The 19036-nt window shown below is 31.4% G+C and overlaps 1 protein-coding gene across 7 annotated transcripts in view; it reads right to left on the bottom strand.

Moving 5' to 3' along the window:
• LOC117175710 (histidine protein methyltransferase 1 homolog) overlaps nt 1-19036 on the bottom strand; it is a 195262-nt gene that overhangs the window by 142392 nt on the left and 33834 nt on the right. For 4 of the 7 annotated variants that reach the window (XM_033365474.1, XM_033365480.1, XM_033365478.1 and 1 more), the window contains exon 2: nt 14349-14616. The exons of 1 other annotated variant lie outside the window; for it this stretch is intronic. The gene's annotated coding sequence lies outside the window, so the exon portion shown is untranslated. The remainder of the gene's footprint in view (nt 1-14348; nt 14617-19036) is intronic. 2 more of the 7 variants (XM_033365476.1, XM_033365475.1) reach the window with 2 other exon arrangements.

The following is a 19036-nucleotide window of genomic DNA, read 5'->3' on the forward strand; positions in this document are numbered from 1 at the left end:
TATAGAGCTCCAAGGAGATTATGTTGAAAAATAAAAAAAAGTTTACCCAAAAAAAATTGTTTTTATACTTCATTCTAAGGACTTATTGAACTACCCTCGTACTATACGGTCGCGAGACATGGACCTATCAAGAAAAAGATAAGAGTAAAATTAATGCAATTGGCACGAGATTCTTGCGCATAATATGCGGGAAAACTCTGATCGCCAAGGTGAATAACAAGATAATTCTCAGAGAATGTGGAGCAGAAGAGACGCTAATAGACAGATAGGAAAGAAATCGGTTCAGATGGTTCGGGCATGTTGATAGAATGCCAAATGAATGACTAAAAAAACAAGTATATCAAGGTAAAGTAAATGGCAGCGTGCCCAGAGGCAGACCGCGGAAAGAATGGTTAAAATGAGTGAATGAGACCCTAGTTAGAAGAGACATGAGAAGCCACCGAAACACGAAAGCCTGCATAAAAAATGTATGGACGTAAAAGAAGCTAGAGAAGTATGCCAGGACAAAAAAGTATGGCGGCCAATAGTTAGTTAAAAGAGTGTCAGGAGAGTGAATGAAGCCTAAAACAAAAGACCTTGGACACTAATGGACTCAAGTGTGGAACCTTATATAATGACTTTGTGAGGATCCTCACTTAGGGTGATTGCTAGAGAGATTTATCAGCAACCTGGGCCGGAGCAGTGTTGCCTGAACGAACGTGTTATTTAAATAAATAACACGAGAATTCTGGATCAATCTAAACATTTTATATCCCTTCCTCACATTACGCCTTTCCTCACCGAGTGAGTCACGCCTACCACGAAAGGGAAATGGCTTAATGGTGTAATAATAATTTTTAAAAAATTTCAATATCATCTAGCGATTGGCACATTTCTTTTAAGTCAATTAGTTTGATAGATTTTGGAATGAAAGCGCAATTTTTATTCTAATAGCGATAATTCGTCAGCATTGCACGGCATATTCATTGATTCATTATAATATGTAATTGTTCTGATTTCGGAAGTTTTTCGTAGTTTTATAATTAGACTGTCAGTTTGAAAAATATAATTTACATCTGATTCTATAAAAGTTAGTTCTGATAAAGTTAGATACTAAGCATTTTTGTAGCAAAGTATGTTTATTTGTCAATCTTTCTCAGGAATTAATAAGTATTTACATATTTTATGAACGTCACAATTTTTATAGCAGTTGATAGTTTCTCTGTTATTTGGTACGTACAAGGTTTTTTGTTTATTAACAATTCAAAATTCGTGTTTAGGAATTATAGCAAGAAAGACATTTTCTATTTTCTTGGGAATAGGGATCAGAAGGAAAAGTGAAAAAGTATCGGATTCTAAAAGGGGATTTTAATTGAATATAGCAACCTTTTATCAGCAAATGCTATTCCTATTTCGGAAATATTGATTAGATGTTGGTAATTCCCTTCTTTTAATTGGATAGTTTATTTAGTATTGGGCCTCATTTCGAAAGTTTGGAATTCTTCCATAAATATATTGGGAGGCAGTATTTGCGGATGAATGATACCATGTTTTCTGTCATTCACGCAATTAGTTCGATATAATTACATTTCTTGTGTTATCATTAATAATATTCGTTATTTGGTTAAAATTTTTAATAATCTGCTTGCTGCGTTCATTTAATGAGACAATATCATAGGATGCAGAATTCATTAACGTTTTCAAGATTCCTGTTTGACTTGTAATACTAGAGGAAAGAATTTTATTGTTCTGGATTAATGCGATTGTTTAACACTTTTAGTTCGAATTTTTCTAAACAGTTTATACACATCATTAAAGTTGTAGAGTACAGTGAAAAAAATAATTCTTTGCACCAAGTAAATGCATTTACTTGAATCCTATTTCTCAGCATCAAGAAAATATTCTTTAACAGAAGTAACTTTTATTTAAACCATGCATATATAGCTTTGGTTGATCTAAAAAGATGAATCCTTTGGCTGAATTTTCTTCATTGAAACACATATTTCTTACATTCAAGAAAATCTTAAGGCAGAGGCTGAAGTGGGTAGTAAAAAAAGTATGGAGGGGGGAGGGATTCTCAAGAGGGTGGAGGGAGGGGTTGATCGTACCACTGTGTAAGAAAGGGGATAGGGAGAGACAGGAAAATTATAGAGGAATTACGCTCATGAATACTGCGTACAAAATATACACGATGGTGTTAGCAGGTAGGCTGCGCAGATAGGAATATTGCCAGAGACGGAGGCGGGGTTTAGAGAGAGAAGGAGTACTATTGAAAATATTTACGTCTTGTAACACGTGGTGGATAGAGAACTAACAAAAAGGGTGCCAAAGTGTACGCGTATTTTGTAGATCAAAAGAGCGCGTTCCCTTCGGTAGATAGAGGGAGGTTGTGGGAGGCAATGGAAGAGAGGGGAGTGAATAGGGACCTGATCGAGAGGTTAAGGGAGGTATATGCAGAGACGAAAGATAGGGTGGGAGGAGGGGAGGGAATCTCTGAGGGATTCTGGATGGATAGGGGGTTGAGGCAAGGGGGCCCACTTAGCTCAACGCTTTTTGTAATTTTGATCGCGAATATGGAAAGTAAGCTAGCGGCCAGAGTGGTAGGAGTATTTAGGGTAGGAGGAGTCAGGATATGGTCACTAGCATATGCAGATGACATAGTGCTGCTGGCAAAGAGCGAAGAGGCTATAAAGAAGATGATGAAGAGGTTGATAAGATACTTGGACAAATATAGGCTACAGTTAAATGCTGACAAGTCGAAGGTTATGGTGTTCAGGACGGGAGGTGGGAGAGATAGGGGAGAGGAGTAGAAGTGGAAGGTAAAAGCGGTACAGGAAGTGAAAGAGTTTGTGTACTTAAGCTTCCTGTTTCGAAAGAATGGGGGAGTGGATGGTCATATAAAAGAGAGGGTGAGAAGGGCAAATGTGGTGAAGAGGCAGGTGTGGGGGCTGGGGGAGAGGTTGTTCGAAGATGATTTTGTAAGGAGAATGAAATTGTTTGATTCGCTAGTGATGAGTGTCTTATTTTACGGAGTGGAGGTGTGGGTTTGGAAGGTAAGTGAGAAGGTAAATAGTATACAGGAGAGGCATGTAAAGTGGATACTGGGGTTGGTAAGGAATACGCCGAACTATATTGTCAGTAGGGAGACAGGAAGAACGAGTTAAGGGATTATAACAGGGAGTCGAGGGTGTAAATATGAGAAATTTTTGGAAGAGGGGGGAAGTAAATTGGTTAGGGAGTATTGGTGGGAGAAGGAGAACAGGCGTAGAGGTGCAAAAATGGAGGTAGAAAGGGAAAGGTATTTTAGAACGAATGGATTGCAGATGGATGAAGTTAGCAGGAGGCACGAGGAAGGAAGGTATATGAGTTGGTTCAAAAGTATAGCATTAAGAGAAGGCAAAAGGAGAGGGTAAGAGAGTCAAGGTTTAACGGGAACTATGCGTGGATTATGTCAAGGGAGAGAGCGAAATATTTGTGTGAGAAAGGAGAGCAAGGTAGTCAGATACTTATAGAGAGAATAAGATGCAGTTGCATGTAAGGTTATAACAGGTTCTGGCTTTCTAGAGAGAAGTGAATGTGTGAACTGTGCGGGAAAAGGGATGCAAAAGTTGAGCACTGGTTGGAGGAGTGAGAAGAGGTGGAAAGGAGTGAGATAAGCATGGAGGTATTGTTGCATGAAAGGGGGGACAAAAGGGCAGTAGCATGGGTGAAGGGGCTGTTGGGTAAGATGGAGAAAAAGAGAAGGAAGGAGGAAGAGGAATAGAGAAGGAAGGATTGTAAATAGAAGAGGAAGTAGATGTAAGGAAAATGTAAATATTGTAAATAGTAGTTAAGTATAAGGTGTTAGCCGCGGAGACAGAGGCTGGTAATGCGAGGCATAGCGATAAAAGAGCGAAATGCGTGCGACGCGAGGCGCAGCGGGGAAGGTTAGGCTATAGAAACGAGCGGATTAGCTATCAAGTGTGGATGGATTGTTTTTGTAAGAAATAGTTGTAAGGAAATTGCGTAAAAAATAGAAGTTTAAGCAAGTCAATTTTTTAAGGCCAGCAGGCCGAAAAATAAACGTTTATCTACATTGAAGGAAATGATTTCCTTAATTCAAAAGGTCTAGATTTGTTGAAATGTGATTAGTCGTTTAAAGAAATATATATTCGATTCAAAGAGTTCAATTCGTTGAACCGATTGGGAAACATTTAAATCAATAATTTTTCCATACTTGAATAAAGAATTTAGGTTTATTTAAATCAAAGAAATAGTAATTTAATTCAAAATAATCTTAATTAAATTACTTTTTTTTGTCACAAAGGGTTCATGCATTTATAGCAATGGAAGAAAATATTTCATTTGGTTACTATAATTAAATCATTCATAACAAATAAACATTTATTCTAACGAAGTAATCATTTTTTTAAATCAAAAATTTATAAATTTAGCGTCATTTGTTTCAATTGAATACTTCTTTACATCAAAGAAATACATTGTTAAATTAAATATACATGTTTTTGATTTGAAGAAATATTTGTTTGGTATTTATGGTGAGGTTTATATACGGTTTTCCGCCTTACACTGTCCATGTTGCGGTAGTGCCGTGGACAGCGCTGTGGACTTTACACTCGATGGACCCAAGTTCAATTCCTGCTGGGGGTGGTTTTTTCATCGAATTTTTCTATTTCAGGTTCATCAAGATTTTAAATCATGTGATTTGTTTAAATTAAATATGTACATTAATAACAATGGTAACTATAATTTAGGCTAAAAGAATCCAGTTGCTTGTTTCGGAAAATATGTACTACAATTGAAGTACAAACTACTTTATTGCACTCGTGCATGGTCTAGGCCAAAGAAATACTTTTTTGAATCAGAGATATATTTTTGTGCTTCAAATGTTCAAAAATTTGTTGTGGGGATATAGTTTTTGGAGCCTATAAAATATTTTATTAACCTTAAAATATATTGCTTTCCTTCAAATCATTTTTCCCTAACTCAAAGAAATATTCATTCTAATTCATGGCACATTAATTTGGAACAATGAGTCATTCATTTGGTGAAAAATTTATATTTTTTGTCTTTAATTAATAGTTATTTCATTCAAAGAAATACTTCCCTTCAACCAACAGGTCGTATTTTTTTGCTTCAAATAAATGTTTCTTTGAAAATAAACAGAATTTTCACTTATTTCAGCCAAGTTAAATTCATTTGGTACCAGTAATCCTTTTTTTCAGTGTACGGTCACGTCCTCCTTTTACGAGAACAAAATAATCGTTATTGTTTGCGTTTTCAATCACTGCGAAAGGACGCTACCATTCTTTATCTAATTTATTTTGTTTTGAATCATTGTGGATTAAAACAAGATCGCCCAGTTCAAAAATATGTTGTGAGATAACAGTTCTAGAGTCTTGTTTTTCTTTGTATTTTTGCTTTGATTTTTCAATCTGCTCTTTTGCTTGGCGTAAATATTTTTCATGTCGTGTTTTCCACAGAGAAACCAGTTCTTCGTACTTTAATGATGAAATAGTTGCTAATATTGAGGGTAAATTAGCTTTCCTGCCAAAAGTAGGTTTGAATGGCGAAAAGCCAGTTCCTTCGTGTATTACTGTATTGTAGGCCATTGCAATAATTTTTTGGGTTTCATCCATGTCAGTTTGATTTTCTTCCATAGCCGTTTTTATTCAATCTTTTACGGAAGAGGGTGTTCTTTCCAGTTAGCCATTGCTATGTGGATGGAAAGCTGTTGTTTGAATGTGTTTAATTTTGAAAAGATTTTCAAAAGTTTGAATCAGATCGCAAACGAAGTTACTACCTAGATCAGTTAAAATATGTTTCGGGGATGAAAAAATATAAATGTAGTGATCAAAGAGTTCATTCATTATCGATTCTGCCTGTAAGTTTTTCATCGGAATCAGAAGTAGGTATTTTGTTAACCTATCGTGAATCTTTAAGATATATTCGTTTCCTTTTTTTGTTAACGGCAATGGACCAAACATGTCCATGACAATTTTATCATTTGGTTCAACGGGTGTGTCAGGAATGATTGCTTTAACTTTTGGCCCTACGCGTGTTAACTTTTGAGTTTAGCAAATTGGACATTTTTTTACATAGTCACAAATGTCGCTTTCTCTATTTTTTCACAGACCTTTTGTTCTTGCTCTCTCGATGGATTTGTTATCACCAAAATATTGTGATGTTTCACTTCCGTGACATTCTTTAATAATTTCTTCTTTTTTTGTCAATTGCTCACTTGGCTTTTGTACATACAAAAAATTTCAATTCCTCGTTTCGCTTTCCAGAAATGTGATCAGTTCTTTTATCTTCATTTTTTCGAGATTTGTAATCGTCGGGTGCAAAAAATTGAGTGTTACCGTTATTCACATACTTTGTTTGCTTTGCTAAACTGCTTCGTGTAATTTTGTTAACCACGTTTTTTCATCTTAATTTAGAAATTGTATTAAGTTCCTCTTTTTTCTGTTTGGATTTTTGATCACTTTGATCCAAAGTTTTCCCTTAAGGCATTTGGTTTCCATTTGGTTCGGTGTTCTGAATGATTTAAGAGCCATTTATGGTATTTATTTATCAAATCGGAATTGCCTGTACCGCTTTGTTCGTTTTTTATAATTCCATTTTTTTGCTTTGATGGAATTCGATCGTGATTATCTTCTTCTTCTGAGGAACTCATTGGTTCAGTATCGGATCCCGATAAAGTGGAAGGAATAACATTGCGTTTTCCTTTTTCATATTTTTGTTCTATTTCATCAGCATCATCATCATCATCATCATCTTCTTTTTCTTTGACACTCATTACTTCCGTATCAGATCCTGAAAGAGTAGATTCGTGATTTTAAACTGTGTTTATAGGATTGGAGTCTTTGTTAGCGCTGTTTACTTTCTTTGTTGAATTTCGGAAAAATTTTTTGGAAAAATTCTTGATAGTACATCAGCCGCTGTGTTTTCTTTTCCCTTCGTATAATCGAATTCATATTGATATTTTTCTAAACTGAGTCACCAATGTAGATGTATTGATGCTGGATCTTTTATGTTCATTAACCATTTTAGTGCTTGATGGTCAGTTTTTATTTTAAATTTTCTTCCTAATAAGTACTGTCGCAATCGTCGTATTGACTAAACAATAGCTAAACGTTCTTTTTCACTTGTTCTAAAATTTAGTTTTGGTGGATTTAAGGTGCGTTAAATATAGAAACAGGGGTGTCCTTCTTGTGATAAAATTGCACCAAGACCAACGTTTGAAGCATCGGTTGTTAATGTGAATTCTTTACTAAAATACGGATAATGCAAAAAGGGTGCCGTACAGACATTGTTTCAAATTTTGAAATGCTTCTCCGCAACTTGATGTCCAATCGAAGATTGTGCCCTTTTTGGTCAATTCTATTAATGGTTTAGGGATTTTTGAAAATTTTTTGATAAATTTTCTGTAGTAACCAGCAAGTCCGAGGAACAATCTAACTTCCGTTCGTTTTTTTTTTTTTTTTTTGATGTTTTAAAGTTTGCAACAGCAACTAATTTTTTTGAATTAGGTTTTGCTCCGTCTTTTGTATTGATGTGTCCTAAATATTCGAGTTCAGGTCTTAAAAACTCGCATTTATCTGGTTGTAATTTTAATCTAGTATGAAGTAGGCGCTTGCAAAGTGTGATCATGTTTTTGTTATGTGCTTGGATTGTTGATCCGAACACAACAATATCATCTAAATAATTAAAACAAATTTTTCCTATTAAACCTCGTAAGACAGTGTCCATCATTCTCTGGAATGTGGCGGGAGCATTTTTGAGTCCGAATGGCATACGAACGTATTCAAAATGCCCTGCTGGTGTCGAGAACGCAGTATATTTTTTTGACTCAGTGTCCATTGGAATTTGATGAAAGCCAGAAATCAAATTAAAAGCATACAAAAATGTTGCTTTCCCTAAGTGATCGATGATGTCATCAATTAACGGTAAGGGATATGCCTCTTGATCCGTCTTTTCATTTCGTTTTCTAAAATCAACGACAATGCGCTATTTATTTTTACCTGACGCATCCATTTTCTTTGGTATAACCAATATCGATGAATCTGAATTTTGAATTATTTTTTTTTATAAGGATTTCATTAAGGGGGCCCCTCCATCTAAACGTCTCAAAAAATCGTTGTTTTTTTCTGCTTCAATCGTTAGACTTATTATCAGTGAATATTATTCTAAAGTTTCAACAGCCAATTCCAAATGTTTTGGACGGAACACTTCTTAGAACCGACTAGCACCCCAAACTTTAAAGCGCGGTTTCTCAAAACCATATCTTTGAAATCAGTGTGCGGGATTGAGCGTGAAGTATTGAACATATTTACATGATTAAAAATTTTGTTTGTAGCATATTGAATACGAAAGCGAGTGTACCTATAAAATACATTGAACAATCATTTCCATTCAGTTTTTAACCCATATATAGTAAAAAAAATTACGTGAAAATCAAAACTGTTCTTTTAAAACATGAGGGCATTGCTTAATTTTTTAGTTTTATTAAGTTTCTTAAGTTCACCCACTTGACAAAAGGTAGCCGATTAATTAAAAATTTTGGTCTTTTGTTTGAGACGAAAACTTCGGACTGCATCGTGCACACCGTTTAAGTCGTATGCGGTTTAATGTTACGTAATGTAATGTTACACGGGATCCTTGATAAATCTGCCATTTTCAATTTTTTGGGTGCAAAAATTTTTTCCATTTTTTCCAAAACCACCTTTTTTTTATCTCTGGATCGAGTGGCCCCTTAACTTGATTCGAAATTTCAGCTTTGTGATATTATGGAGACTTGTATGATTTAATGCTGATTATTTTATTGTCTTTTAGAATGATTTTGTATGATGTCCAGTTTGTGAATGGATGTAGGTTTCCTGGTAATGTGTGATGTCTGATATATTTATTGTTAAAGGTTCTTCTTTGACGTTTGAAATCGGGATTTTAATTTCATGATTTCGATTTGTAAAAATTAAGTCAGGAATGTAAGCGCTATATTCAATTACTGCATGCCCATTTTTCCTATTGGAATAATTCCATCCTCCGGTAAAGGAAACTCATTAGGGACGATGTAGAAAATATAGCCCTTATTCTGGAATTTAAGTGTTGCTTGCTTTTGAACTTCATGCTTATAATTTTCCATAGAAAATTCTTTTTTGCATATTTCTCTTGGATATTTTGGATGAACCATTTCATCTTTTATCAAATTTCTTGACGATCAACTATCGGCCAGTCATCAGCTTGTTCTTCTTGTTCCATATATTCTAACTGAAATGGAATAGTCTTCATGATACAGCTGAAACTCGATCTCGGCTGAATTCATTTCTGGTTCTTGTATTTGTGTCATTGTGTCGCCGTTGTCTGAAATTCCTTGAATCAATCTCACTTGTGGTGGTTATGTATTCGACTGGCTTTACGGGAAATTTTTATTCTTGTTAGCATTTTTTTTTAACACTGATTTTCTGTATGACCAATTGCAAGGCAATAACGACACTTTGTTTGACGTTTGTGTGATAGGGGCATATTTAGAGTTGGGACAGTGGGATTTTGGTAATTGACAGGTTTTTGTAGTGGGCTGTGTTTTTGGATGTATGTTGAAGACCGTTGTTAATTTTGTTGTTTTTCATGGAAACAAATTTCTGCTTCTAGTGCAACTTGTTGTGCGATGTTAATAGTGTTTGGTCTCAAAGATTGAACTTAAGTGCAAATTTCATCAATCAAATTCAATATATATTTTCTAATTGCTGATTTTTCTTCGATGTCTAATGCTATGCTGTGAGACATTCCTGAAGTGTGTTCTGATTGTACTGCATATTTCAGTTCATTTTGGCATTGTCTGAATCTTATATTAAAATTCTGTACAGTTTCGCCAATATTTTGCTTGCAGGCATCATTTTTGCCCTTAAAAGTTCAACTGAGCCAACAAGTCCTAGATAAACATAAGAGTCCCGGTGGCTCAGACGATAGTGCACCAGGCTTCCAAGCAGGAGGACTGAGGTTCGATCCCTATGCCGGTACCAATGGCAATTTTTCTATGTACTTTAAACCGAAGCTCCAGTGGTTCGGAACCCATCTTAAACCCATCCTTGCTTGCGATATATTCTATCATTTAAATCTGAAAGTTTTTAGTATAACTCAGACGACTTTTTATAAAATTTTATTTCCACTTGAAATTTTTTCGACGGATAGGAATTCCTTTAGTCTTCAGTTTTAATTGAAATTTTAAATTCTCATCATGTTAGATTAATATAACAACATATTTTATTTGAATGTAGCATCATTGAAACTTGAAGTTATATGCAGTGTTGAGGAACTTCTTCAACAAATTTATTAATTACAGAAACATTTATTTAGTCAAAATAAATACTTGTTACACTTACATACACTGAATACAGTCTTTGAAGTTTCTGAATAGTTCCTTTTTTATATACGGATTGTGGAAAGATATGTTACAGAATAAAAAATTATAAGTATTTCGAAACAATGAATCATCTTTGTCATTATTACTTATCACAATATTAAACAATGGACAACTGCAAGTTTGAGCGCGCTTAGGGGACGTACCTGTAGGGTCTCGCACTTTGCGCTCAGTACTCAGTGAGAAATGCCTGCACTGAGCCGTTGCTTACGTCTAGCCAGTACTAAGCCAGTGGTCTTGCCAACGTCCAGCCAAATCTTGGCGGACCAGTGCTGGCGCAAAAGTGGGTAAATTGGGCATGCCATCGTCTAGCCAAGACTTGGGGAACGAGTACCGTCGCAGTACTGGGGCCTTCTTAACAGTTTTCTCAAAAGAGGGGTAACAATTTTTCATTTTTAAATTTCATATATATTTGTGGATACACGCATTACGATGTCACCTCACCGGTATATATAGAAGTTTATATAGGCTGTACGTTCTCGCCTCAGGCCGTATTGCCACGTCTGAGAGGTATGTTCGTAATGGTCTTACCGTACCTGCATCCATGCCTCCCAGATATCACCGTGATCTGTCGATCCAATAAAATCAGTTAATCATTGATTCAAGTCAAGAAAAATACGTGTTTAAACAATTTTTTTTTTTAAGAATATTATCTCATTTTCAATACTTTGTCGTTTTTTCAATTGAAATAAGGCAAATATTACTACAAATTAAGAAACTTAATTGTTTAAACAAACTATTATTGTTTATACTCATATACTCCTATAGTAATGTTGTACAGTTGCGGTTTCTTAATAATAATATCCACTTTTGTTCACTTTTCAACTAAATTGAAGAGATAATTAAACAAATTAACAAAAAAAATTGTTTGGGTCCACTTTTCACTTTAACTGAGCTCATAATTAATTTTTAGTAACAAAATGAATTGCTTAAACAATTAATGTTTGTTTACAAATATTTTTTCTTATATTAGAACCAGAAAGTTATGATTTTTTATGGAAATTTTTTATTTTCTGTAAGTTTTTAAGTTCTGAAAAAATAACAACAAAAATCAGAGCTGATAATTTTGTAAAAATATCTTGATTTCTTGTTAATAGATTTTTTCCGATGCAGAGTTAAGTATTGGAAATATTCTTCAAATTGTGTACATGGGTCATATTGAATGTAACTTTTCCGTTGAAAAGCTATTCTCTCCCAGGCGAAAAAATTATATATAGTTTATATATAGTGTGAAGTTTTCTATATAATATGCATTTGTTTTATACAAAAAATGTAAGTTAAAAATTCGAAAAATTTAGATAAAATTGCATCTATCGAGCGTTACTTCAAGATGAAATCATTATAAATAATAATCTGTTTAAATAATTGTTTTATTTATTATTTAATTAATTGTTAGCTCACTCGTTTTGGCAAGTGAAAAACGTGGTAAATTAAAAAAACGAAATTTTCTAGCATTACTTGAAGAGAAGAACTTTATAAATAATAATGGAAATGTGATAAAAACAAATTTTGACCATGCTAATAAACATAATAAGTATTCGTTTTGGAGTTTGGCAAAAAACGTTTGATTTCTTCTTCAGAAGGCAATGACAAATTTAAAACTATTATTTATGTAAAACAAGTAAAAAGTAAATTGTGCATTCCCCTGCTGCCTATGTATGGCATTGATTTTGTGAAAAAAATGTTATTCTATAATAAAAATTTAATCAGAAAATAATTGCTATACATAAAATTATAATGCAGGAGTTAAATTTAACCCTAATATATGCAAAATTTTAACAGAGTGTCTACCTCACATTTGTGCCCTTAATATTTTACAAGAGAGAAATTTCAAAATCACATATTTTATTTTAAACTTGTCCTAAACTCTAATGATGTTGATCAAAATTGCGGAGAACATACAGAAAAATTGTAATCGACACACAAAGCTGATACTAAAATTTATTTATCGCAGTTCTCATGGTAACATTTTCAGCGTTAACACTACTAAAAATATATTGCGTTTTAAATACTACGATTTCTTAGCCTACAAGTCAAACTTCGATTTCCTATATCATTTGACTTGATTCATTTTTTACTGCAGTAGGAGAAAAATCTGTAAAATTCTAGAATTATCATCGTGTTTTATGTCCCTGATTACATTTCTATTTTTTAAAAAGCATTTTTGTAGCCATTTAAAAAGACATACTTTGTTTGTTTTTAACATGAAAAATGTAGTTGTTTAATTGTAAACCATAAGAAAACTGAATTTCAACGTGAATTTTGCAATCTACTTGTGCAAGAATCTATCAAAAGTGTAAATGAATTATACAAAACACAAATTTTCACAATAAAAAATGCATACATCATACTATTCTACATTCTTTGCCAAATAAATTTATTTTTAAAAAGGTAAAATTTACATGAAAATATTATTCCAGTTAGTTGCTGTTAAAAAATAAGAATAATTTTCAAAAGGTTTAAACGATTTATAATGATAATCTTTTTAGCAAATTCATATTATTTTCTATTTATTATGCGGTAGAAATTGTTTAATGATATAAATCTAATAATTACGGTTTTTTTTTCAAAATTCTTAAATAAAAATTTCCATTTGATGAACTAGAAATTGTAAAATTATAACATTATTAAAAACATTTCCTAATCTTGCTCACTACAATTTTGCGTTCTATTTGTGATGCCTAATTACAGAGAAAAAAACACATTTTTATTCAAATTTAAAACAATCTTTTCCAACAAAACTTTTTAGGCAATTATTGACGATATTATAATTTTCACCTTTGATAATATATTCTTTTATGTAAAACTAAAATTAAATCTTAATGTAAAAACTTAATTTCCGTCCGCATTTCTTATTCATAATATTCGCAAAGTGTAAAGTAAGAGGCTTGTTACAATAATTAGCCTAAATTAATCAAATGCATTCAAGATATCGTCGGAAAAATGACAGAAGGACATATCTGAGCATTTGGACATTTTGAATTGCATTCACCCTAAATACCATATAAAACGCGCCTCTACAATTTTTGCGGAGCTAGATATCGTGCAGATATCTTGTAGATATAACTTGTAGATAATTTCTTTGAAAATTTACGTCAGGTGATTCTTCGAACACCTGAGAACTATTAATCGTTGTTAATATTTTTGTTGCCTCTGGTATAACGATCCCTTGTTTAGCAAAATAAGAATTTTAAATGTCTGAATTTTGCTGGTTTTTTGAAAATATTACATATTTATCAATCAATTTTTTGATGATTCACGGAGTAAAACAAGGTTTTTTTACAAATAAATTGAATTAACCAAAAAAATCTGCCATGCAAAAATCTGCCAAGTAAAGCTATACAAATTTTTACAATCAATGTTGTTCAAGTAATTTGGAATAAAATATTCAAAAAAATATGTAAAGAAACATTTTTATAAAGTGCTCTACATAAATTTTTCAATTAATATAAAAATACAGAATACATTATACAACTTAATGAGATTGTATTGCACCATCAATCTCCATACGCAACATTTTCTTATTAAAAACATGTTTTCCCGTGACAATCAAACCCACCAAATTCTATAATGTCTCATACGGCTTCTTAAAATTTATTTTAAAATTGTAGGAAGATTTCGCACATGTCTGCTTCCGATTTGATTCGCTTCGAAGTATGTTTCACGTATTTTTTTATGCGTGACCAAATTTATATTTACGAGGTGAAGTTACCATTCATAGTTTTTGAACAATTACTTAAAAAGTAACATTTTTAGTGAAATGAATAATTTAAAAGGCAGTTTTCACTTAGTTTAGACTGGCATTATATTACTAGATTGCAGTAAAATAATTATTTTTTAACCAACACCCACTTAAACGGGATTAATCTGGATTCCTTGAATTCGTTGAAATCATTGAATTCGTTGAATACCATGAATTATATGAATGCCTTGAATTAAATAAATGCCTTACATTTGCTAAATACCTCGAATGCTCTGTATCCCTCAAATTCACTGTATTCCTTAAATTCTCTGAAATCTTGAATTCTCCGAAGTCCTTGAATTTTCTGAATTCCTTGAATTGTCTGAATACCATCAATTCTCTGAATTTCTTGAAATCATTGAATTCGTTGAATTCTTCCAATTCTATGAATGCCTTGAATTAACTGAATGCTTTGGATTTGCTGACTGCCTTGAATTCTCTCCTTGAATTATCTGAATTCCATGAATTAGCTGGATACCTTGAATTATCAGAATTGCTAAAATTATCTGAATTCCTCGAATTATCTGAATTTCTGGAATTCACTCATTCCTGGAATTAACTGAATTCTGCGAATTTTCTGAATTCCTTGAGATCTGTCTATTCCTTGAATTTAAGGAATAACTTGAATTACCTAAATTCATTGATATCAAGGGATATTTTGAATTCCCCGAATTTCTTTAACTCAGGGAATTCCTTAGGTTCGTTGAATTCCCCGTATTTCTTGAATTTATAGAATACCTTGAATTCTCTGAATTCCTTGAATTCGCTGAATTCTGCGAATTCCATTAAGCGTATTTAGATATGATTTTTTTAATTTTTATGAAGCTATTTAATTGAGTCATAAAAACTTAGAACGAAAAAGTATTTTTTTCTAAACTAATAAAAAAATGAAATTGTAAATCTAACCAATTTTTCCTTGAAATTGCGCTTATTTATGAATTTTAACATTATTTACTTGGTTTCTTTTAATTTATTGGAATTCTTTAGAGTGACTAAAATTCACGTAATTTCTTTCAAACCTTATTTCTACCTAAATGAATGCGTTTTAATTTTTAATTTTTTTAATTCTTTATTTAATTGATCCTCAGGATCAATTTACAAAATGATGAACGATTTTGAAATATTTTACAGTATTTTTTTCTAAATTCTTTGTCATTATTAAGACCTGTAACCAGTTTCAAAATATTTAAAAGCATTTCAAATATTTTAGGTTATTTTAAAAGATTATAAATGAATTTTTAATAGGTTCTAGTAAGTTAATGAGATTTGGAAGAATTTAAAATATTTCAGAGTAATGGAAACGATTCGCAGGCACTCTTAAGAGATTTAAAAACGTTTCGAGGGGTTTTAAAAGATATCAAAAGATTAAAAATGTTTTAGGAGATTTTAAAAGATTCCTAGACCTTTTTTTTATTTATTTCAACAGCTTATAGGAATTTTAAAAAATACGAGTTATTTGGGGTATTTTAAGAGATTCCAAAGCATTTTTAGAAGATTTTTTATTCAATAAATAATCAATTAAATATTCTTTTGTTATATTTTTTATATATTTTTTATCATACTATTTGTCATTTGTGAAAATTCAATTGCATTCTTTAATTTTATATAAATATAATTCCTTATAATTTATAATGATGGAAAATAGGGCGCCGTCAAAATGCTTTAAAAGCATTTTAAATAAATTTTTAGCGTAAATACTTTCATAAGGTCTTATTTTAATGGTAATTTACCTCATATTTCCGGAAGACAATTATTCTGAAAAAAAAAATATGAACACCATTCTTAAAATGTTCAAAATTAACAAATTTTACTTGTATTGAGCTCAAAAGGATAAACATCAAGGTTTCGTAGTTTTGTATCTTCATAAACTTTCGGGTCATATTTTATTTAAAAAAAAATATATATTTTAGGTGGTTTGAAAATTATTTTTATTTTCGAATGTCTAATGTCTATAATGGTCAACTTTTTAACAATCACTCATCAAATATGTCAATAGAAAGAATAAAAAAGTTTACCCCAAATGCGAATAACTCAATTTTTTTCTTTTTTCTCTTTGACGACTTTTAAAATTGATGCATTTCAATTCTTCATTTATGTTAATTGAATTTTCATTACTTCAAGATTTTTATGTATTAAATTTTAAAACTGGATCTCCAAACAATTCGTCTAGTGCATTTTCTAGGAATACAGTCAAGTTTAAAATGAATTAAACTTTAACTTAATTTATAAAATTGACAAAAAATGGCAATTCATTATTGCGACATGAAGAGAAGCCCAAAGCTAAATAATGACCAAATATTTTATCTCATCATTTTTGATTTTAAATATATTTATTCGCATATTTATTTTCTTACATCTGCTCTATGCAAAAGATGTAATTTGTATTAAATTTTAATTTACAAAAGTAATTCCATTTCTTGTTCATTAAATAAAAGATTTGCAAATTACATTTAAAATTTATTAAAATTTTTAGGTTTTATTAGTTTTTCACGTTTTATACATATAATCAGTTATTTTTAATAACAAATATATCTGAAAATTAATTAAATTTGGAATAAAAAAGTATTTTATTTTAAAGAATATGTACTATTTGGCAACAACTTTTGGTTATGCTGGTGTGTTTCATGTGAAGTCAGTATTTTTTCACAGAAATCATTGCATTTGAATACAGCGTCTATGTTTGAAATAAATTATATTTCAAATATTTCAAAGAAGATTCATAAATTTTCAGTCACTGTAGGTTATGATGGTGGAAATCGGTATTTTTATTACAAAATCCCTAGATTTCAAATAAGATTAAAAATTTTGTTCAGCAAAAAAGAAACAAATCCAACTTTAAATAGGCTACTTCAATTTTCAGCCCAAAACTTAAATTTTCAATTAGAAAAGTAATATAGGCAAACAGAGTAATTTTTAACCAAAAAAAGCGAGTTTTCAACAAAATACATGAATTGCTAAAAATAATATACGTTTCATAAACTGCCCATAAATATTAAAATTGGTATATTTGACCAATTAGTATCAATTATATGTTATTTTTAGCTAGATTTGCATTAATAGAAAAAAGCCAGAAAATCCGACCTTGAAAATAAGTCAAAATAAAATATTTTCTACAAATCTATTTACAACAACAGTTATTTTTAACTTTCTAATTATTTTTATGATAATACGCAATTTCAATATTAACATGTATATTGAATCATCCTAATTTCATAATGTTTTGAAATTTAAAATTATAAAGGTTGATGAATTTTAAATTGAAAGCTTTAAAAAAGTGAATCATGCGTAATATAGTGAATTTAGTCATTTTTTTAAATTCATGCCGTTTAGATTTTATAAATTTCGAATTCTATTGTATGAAACTGAATTCGTTTAGAATATTTAGACGGAAAAATTATTTTATTATAAATTAAAAGCATTAATCAAAGGGCTGCTCACTCTCGTGTTGCAACTCGAGCGACATAAATACTCCATAATTTACTCTACCGCGACTTCAAAATGAGTGTCCGCAGGATTTAAAAGATTTAGCTGATGCCGGGAACACGAAAGTCACAATTTCTATTTAAAATGTCCAGTTTAAATATCTCAGGTACGCCGGCCTTCTAAGACATAATCCCTGGCGAGAACAAGCAAGCCAGGTGTAACGCGCTGGATGCAACGGTGGGGGTGTACATAGCAGGTACTAGATGGACACGAGTCAGAAACCGCCCTTTTAATTTATGTCCTACAAAATCTTTGCGAAATCATTAAAATCATTTTCAAATATTTCTTAATTCTTTGAAAATATTTTAAAAATATTATCATCAAAGTCTTTGTGTGATCTTTTAAATCTGAAATTCGAATTTGGAATCCGAATTCTGAATTTTATTTAATTTGTTTAGAATATTTCAAAAGAACGAAAAGTGAACATTTTTCACCAAGTTCTTGAATTCTTAAGCATAAAACAAGATGAAATTTCTGTGAAAAATTCTATTTACGACCAAATACTTGAATTTTCAACTAAAACGGGGAATCTTTCTGCATAAAAAATAAATAAACTGTTTTGTTGTAGAAAGTAGTTGAACTTTAAACCAAGCAGTTGATTTTTCGACACAAGAACATGAGCTCTTAATGCAGGATGTAGCATTTCATATTTCAAACAAAAAAAGATTTAAAGTTCAAACAAAAATAGATTTAGACTAAGCCGTTTCATTTTTAATCAAAAAGGATGATGATTTTCTTGAAAATTCAACTATTTCATAGAAACTATCCTGGTCTGACATTCATATTTTAAACTTAGCTTTTGACTTGCAAATTTATCTGTTTTAGTTGAATTTTCATATATTTCTTGGATAAAAATACAACTTTTTGTTTGAAGATGTAACAATTTTGTTAAAAAGTAAACCCTTTTGGTTGAAAATTCAACTGTTTTGTTGAAAATTCGTGTTTTCTGGTTGAAAATGCATGTCTCTTCGTAGAAAATTTAGTTCCTGTTTAACTCGTATTTTAATGTAAATAACCAAACTAAAATATTTTTTGTATAAATATACAAATATATTTTTTGAAAATTCATCTTTTTGATTTAAAAATATATCTGTCTGGTTGAAAATTTTTTGTCTAAGTTTCATATTTTTAGTAGAAAATTCATCTCTCCGGTTGAAAGTTTAACTATTTTGTTAAAAAATTACCTTTTTTAATTAAAAATTCAACTGCGCTATTAAAAATTGAACTACTTTGTTGACCCTTTTTTAAAGAGAAAGGGGGAGGATCGGTAAGGCCGGTTTTTGGCCTAATTTATTTTTGGACCAAAAAATCTGAAAAAGTCACGGTAGTATCTTATAAGTATCCCGAGTCGATTGCACGCTAAACGGACTACCCTCCACCCCCCAGCCACCCCCACCCCCTACAAATATAGGAAA

Source organism: Belonocnema kinseyi, chromosome 6 (assembly GCF_010883055.1).
Source record: "Belonocnema kinseyi isolate 2016_QV_RU_SX_M_011 chromosome 6, B_treatae_v1, whole genome shotgun sequence".
NCBI classification, from domain to species: domain Eukaryota; kingdom Metazoa; phylum Arthropoda; class Insecta; order Hymenoptera; family Cynipidae; genus Belonocnema; species Belonocnema kinseyi.